Below are 5,809 nucleotides of genomic sequence, written 5' to 3' on the forward strand. Positions count from 1 at the left end.
CCGCGGGGCTTTCAGGGTGTTTTGTTTTTAATTTGCCTTTTTTTTTTTTTTTTGGTCTTTAAAAAAAAATCATTATTGGGCTCGACCCAAAATCTGAATTCCAAATGGAAGATTTTCATGCAAGCTGGACTTTGCCATGTAAGACACGTTTTCTTTGAGCATTTTTTTTCCATTTAGGTCTACCAACACACACACACACACACACACACACACACACACACACACCCCATGCAGAAATGATAATTTTCCAAATGGTTACGTATTTATATTTTCAACGTGTGGCTTATTAAAGGTAATGTGATTCTAATCTATGAATCAGCAACAAGGCAGTATACATTTAGGATAAGATGGAAACTTCAGATGTGCATAGTTTACAATCTTTATTTGCTTTCTAATTAAATTATAAAGAGAAAAAAGTCACTGCATTAATTTTTTTAAAAAAATGTCTGACCCTAAGGAACTTTGATTTTGCTTTCTTTCGGGTGACAAGGGCATCATACTGCTATTTACAATCTTTGGGTCTTCATGACTGTTGTGGCACAAAATGATGGAGCAGGAGATAACAGACTTCCTCGATTCCACTCAGATTTAAGAAGTGTGAGAATGAAGCAAAGAACCGGAACTCCTCAGTTTTGACTTATTTTTTCCTCCAAACTTCTATTGTGCTTTCTCCTAAATAATTATCTATATCATCGATGCAAAATCCTTGTATTTAATAACATGAAGATTTAGCTTTTCTATACCTGCTGTAGCGATGCTGTCACAAAAGGAGGAACAACACACACACAATTCTTTTGACCTAAAAACAAAACTTTGAGTTTAGCATCAAGCTCCCTTTTTTTTTTTTTAAGGGATAAATTTTAGACCTGGATCTAGCAACTAGATAAGCACTTTATCTAGGGATATTCTCTTGTAACTTTGGAGACAAGTAAGGATGAGTCAGTGGGGAGGTAGTCTGTTATCAAAACAGATGTTACAAAAATGAAGAATCCTGCTTCCTGCATTGGCTCCTAGCCATCAGGCATTGCCCCTCATTTGTTTCTCCATGAATTTCAATTCCAACTTCCCTGAAGAGTTTTTGTGCAATGATCAGATCATGCCATGTGGTTGCTGGTGCAGACAGGTAATCGGGAGCCCTGTTCACAGATGTCCACCCTTGTCAAAAAGGAGCATCCCTCACTGTGAGCATCAAAGAGCATCAGTGGCCAGATGTTAACGGCTTTCCTTTGAATTTATGGCAGGAATTCACTAGAGTATTATTTAAAAAGTGTGTGGTTCATTTCTAATTTTAAAACTATTTAGCTTAGTTGCCATTTGTTTCCCTGGAGATTGGGATTTTCAGAGAAGAAAATGTAGTTTCATTTTAGCTTTTGCAATGCAGTATTCACAGCTAATAGTGTCTAAACAGCTCAAGAATGTAAATGTTTTTACATAAGAGATTCTATATAATATTTTCTTCATTAATTTTATATAGCTTACATTATTCATTGTTGCTCAAGGGAAATTATTCTTCTTTATGACTATAAAAATATGCTCTCTAATCACATATGCAAGGAAGGAAGGAAAAAGGGGAAAGATAGTAGAGGGATGCAAAAGAGAAAGAAAAAAAGAAAGAGAGAGAAAAAGAAAGAGAGGAAAGAATCCTAACATGGTGACCAATTTGTGGTAAGTTGTTTTCTCAAATCAGGAAATTTAGAAGTTGTAGTACAGCCAACTAAGATTTCAAGAGAATTTTAACTTAGCATAAGGTATTTTTAACTTGTATATCATTCTTAATGTTTAACGTGAGAAGTAAGCAAAGTGCTTTGTGTTTTGTTTTTCTAAAATTTGTACTGGGAGTAAAAAAAAAAAATTGCTTTATCTCTCAAGTCAGGGAAATTGGAGCAGACATTCTCAGGTGCATTTAAATATCTAGCAGAATTATTGCCTGATCCCCCAGCCTCAGTATTTTATCAATATTATATATTGTATGAAATGTGAAATTAAAGCAAAAACTGAAGACTTTTTACTTGTACTTGTTTTATTTGAAATGTTTGATCATGAAATAAAATAAGCTGATGTCAATTTTGACTCAGTTTGTTAATAAAGGCATATTGTAAAACAAGAAATAAGACAATTTTTAAAACAAATATAGGAATCTGAAAAATACTATACTATGGCATTTTAAACTGATTAAAATCCATTGAGTAAAAAAATCTGTTAGAGCATTCTTTATAAATAAGTGGACTGGGAAACAGATTTTTATATGAAAATGTATAACAGAGAAAAGGTGATATCACAGATAAATTTAATAGAATTTTCAATGAATTAATGCAAATGTAAAATTAATAAGTTATTTGTTTAAAACATTAATTTAGATTCCAGAATTCTTTACTATATGCTTAACAAATTGGTGAAAAGCAAAGAGATGCTTTTTAAGAGCCAAAGGATGAATAAGTTACAGAAAAAATATTAATAGTTTTGACTATTTAAAAAAATAAAAAATCTTTTTATCAAAAATTCAACTTATCCTAAGTTTAAAAAGATCTGAGTATAATGGTGCATGCCTATAATCCCAGTACTGGGGAGGCTGAGACAGGAGGATCACAGGTTCCAGACTAGTCTCAGCAACTCAGGGAATTCTCAGAAACTTAGCAAGATCATATTTCAAAATAAAAATTGAAAAAGAGCTGGGGTGTAGCTTGGAAGTAGAATGCTTCTGGGTTCAATCTCTAGTACCAAAAATAATAAATAAATAAATAAATAAATGTTTAAAAGGAGTCATGAATGAAAGAGAGGAAGCAAATAAAGAAGGAAGGAAGTCTTACTATAATTAAGGACAAAAATTAACCAATATCCAGTATCTTTAATGTCATGATTAGCTCGCACAAGAATATAATATACTCAGTTCTAAATTGACAAATAAGTACAGGACCAAAAAAGATAATTCACCAAAAAGAAAATGCAATTTATTAACACGTATTTACTAAAATTGTCAATATTACTCCTGAAAAAGTGCCCATGTATCTTTAAACAATATTCAGATATTTTTGTTGTTCACATTAGATAGCCATTTATAAAGAAATAAGCCTCTTGCTGTTAGAAAATGTGTTGAGGAGGCTCCCCTGTGTTTCTGGTGGTAGGGTACGTCGAGATTGCCGTTTTGGAAGAGTTTGATAAAATGTCCCAAGAGTCTTGCCTTGACCACACCATGAAGTCACAGCATGCAACCTGGTGCAGTTTCCTCTGTGAATGTGGTGATGGGTTTTTAGGGAAACTCAACCCACTATACTGGCCATGTGTGACAGACCAGAGCGTTCCATTGGTGTTAGCAGATGCCTTGGGGTAGTGGATGGCACTCATGTTGACTGACTGATTAGAAGTCGCCTCTCAATGGAATGACAACGGAGTCAACATGGCAGCTGGAGAGGCCAAGGAGGAGAGAGAGTTCTCTACTCCTACTGTCCTTCCACTAGCATTTTGCTTTTATTTAGGGTTATAACCAAAACATTATAAAACATTATTAATCACAGGAAATAGTAAAGAAATCATGGTGTGTGTCAGGGAATAACACCGAGGTAGTCACAGATGAATCCGGGAAGGAAAGGAAAAGGGACACTGTAGGGTCTTTGCTTATGGGTCAGGCAGGGTTCCTGGTTATTGGTTCCGTTTGGAAGCTTGTCTGTGTGCAAACAGTTCCCACTTGGGTGGACAGTTTGTGCCCCTCCCAAGCCCAACTGAGGTGACCTCAAAGTGGATGGCTAACAATGTTCCCAAAACCTTGGGGCGGAGGAGTCTTGTACCTTATGAGGTTTGAACGAGATTGTACGAGAATAAGCCCGGTGAACAGCAAGATCCAGTCATTTTTCTTTAGTATAAGCTGCTTTTGTTATTGACAATCTTTGTGAATTTCAAAATTCAGAGGACTAAACAAGTTGGTAATTTTTTTCCAGTGTTTCCTTGTTTCTTAAGTCAAATATTTTTAGAGGCCTTCCTTTCATCACTCAGGATGAGTGTTTCTGTTCGCTGTTTGGTCCACACATGGTGGCGCACATCTGTAATCATAGCACTTGGGAGGCTGAAATGGGAAGATCACATGTTCAAGACGAGCCTCAGCCATTTAGTGAGACTCTTAGCAACTGTGTGAGATCCTGTTTCAAAACAAAAATAGAAAAAGGACTGGCGGGTGCAGCAGGGTAGAATGCCTCTGAGTACAATCTCCAATGCCACTAAAAAACCCCACAAAAAACAAACAAACAAACAAACAAAAACAAAATCTAGTGGAACAACATTTCTTTAATCCCAGTACTTGGGAGGACGAGACTGAGAATTCAGGCTCAAGTCAAGCTTCAACAACTTAGAAGAACCCTGTTCCAAAATAAGTAAATGAATAAGTAAATAAAGCTGGAGGTGTAGTTGAGAGGCAGAAGCCTCTGGGTTCAACCTTTAGTACCACCAACCAATAAATAAGTGCCTAGTGGAACAAAGTGTATAGGTCCTAAAAATTAGAAACAATGTCAATCGGTCCTTTGTGGTGATTTCTCTGGGCTCTGCTTTTCTTATAAAATGACATGTGAGAAGCAAGATCATGCTTCGATGGATTTTATGGGCATGTTCTTCCTCAACCAGGAATCACTTGCGAGATCAGATTGTGGAATGTCTATAGATGGCTAAAAGGTTGCCTGCCACCTTGTATCTCAAATTCAAAGTTCAGGCCATACTGTTTCAAGGATTTTAGTCCTTCAACACGTACGCATAGAATGTATTGTTGAGATCTTTCCCCCAAAGATCTAGAAGTGAGCTGGATGTGGGGGAGCATGCCTGTTCTTGGGAAGATGAGACTGGAGGATCACAGGTTCAAGGACAGCCTCAGCAACTTAGACTATGTGGCAAAGTAAAAAATACAATGGTCTGGGAGTATGGATCAAAGGTAGAATACCCCTGGGGTCAATCCCCAGTACAACACATACACACACACACACACACACACACACACACACACACACACACACACCACACACACACACTTCTGAAGTGAAGAGATGTTCATGTGTGCTTAGGATCCAGGGCAAGTGATGGTTTGTGTGCACTCCATCCCAGCATTCAGACATTTTCCTTCTTCTACTTGGAGAGAAGTAGTTTCAACCTTGGGTAGAAACAGGGGAGAGGACCAGCGTGGAGTGACTTGTTCTTTGTCTTTCCTCTGTTACGCTTTTCCACCAATTACTCCCCACAGAAATTCTCATTAGAGGAGACACTTCAGGAACATTTCCCATATGCTTTGACATTTTTGGGGAGAAAATTTTTTCATCCTCCTGGGTTAATTCCACACCTGGGTATTTGCATAAATGGTGTGGGTCTGGCCTTTGACGTTATCTTCCTGGCTCATCTCTGACTGCTCACTCAGGCATATTGTAGACACACGGTCTCATTGAATCTTGTGCTATCTTTGCCAAATCAAATCTGTAAAGTTCACTTGCAATTTAATGTATTGTTTTTGAGTCATCTTGACATTTTGACTTCATAAGTATAAACTGAAAACTGCATTTACTGGAAATTTGTTTTTAAAAATAAAGCAACATTTGCCAGATCCCAGATCTACGGATGCTTTATAAAATTAGCCGATGCTTATGAGGTAATGTTGCTGAAAGAAAATTAAAAATACGAAATTTATCTCTAATATTTTTTCTATAGTGTGTGAAAGAACAAGACTGTACTCAATACCCAAAAGTAAAGAAGGGTGTAAATTACTAGGGTAGAGTCTGAATTTTAATGGCAGGTGGAGGAGTAGCCGCAAATACTAACAGGGTGAAATGTGTTGTTAAAAGAA

Source organism: Muscardinus avellanarius (assembly GCF_963383645.1).
Source record: "Muscardinus avellanarius genome assembly, chromosome: 8".
Lineage (NCBI taxonomy): Eukaryota > Metazoa > Chordata > Mammalia > Rodentia > Gliridae > Muscardinus > Muscardinus avellanarius.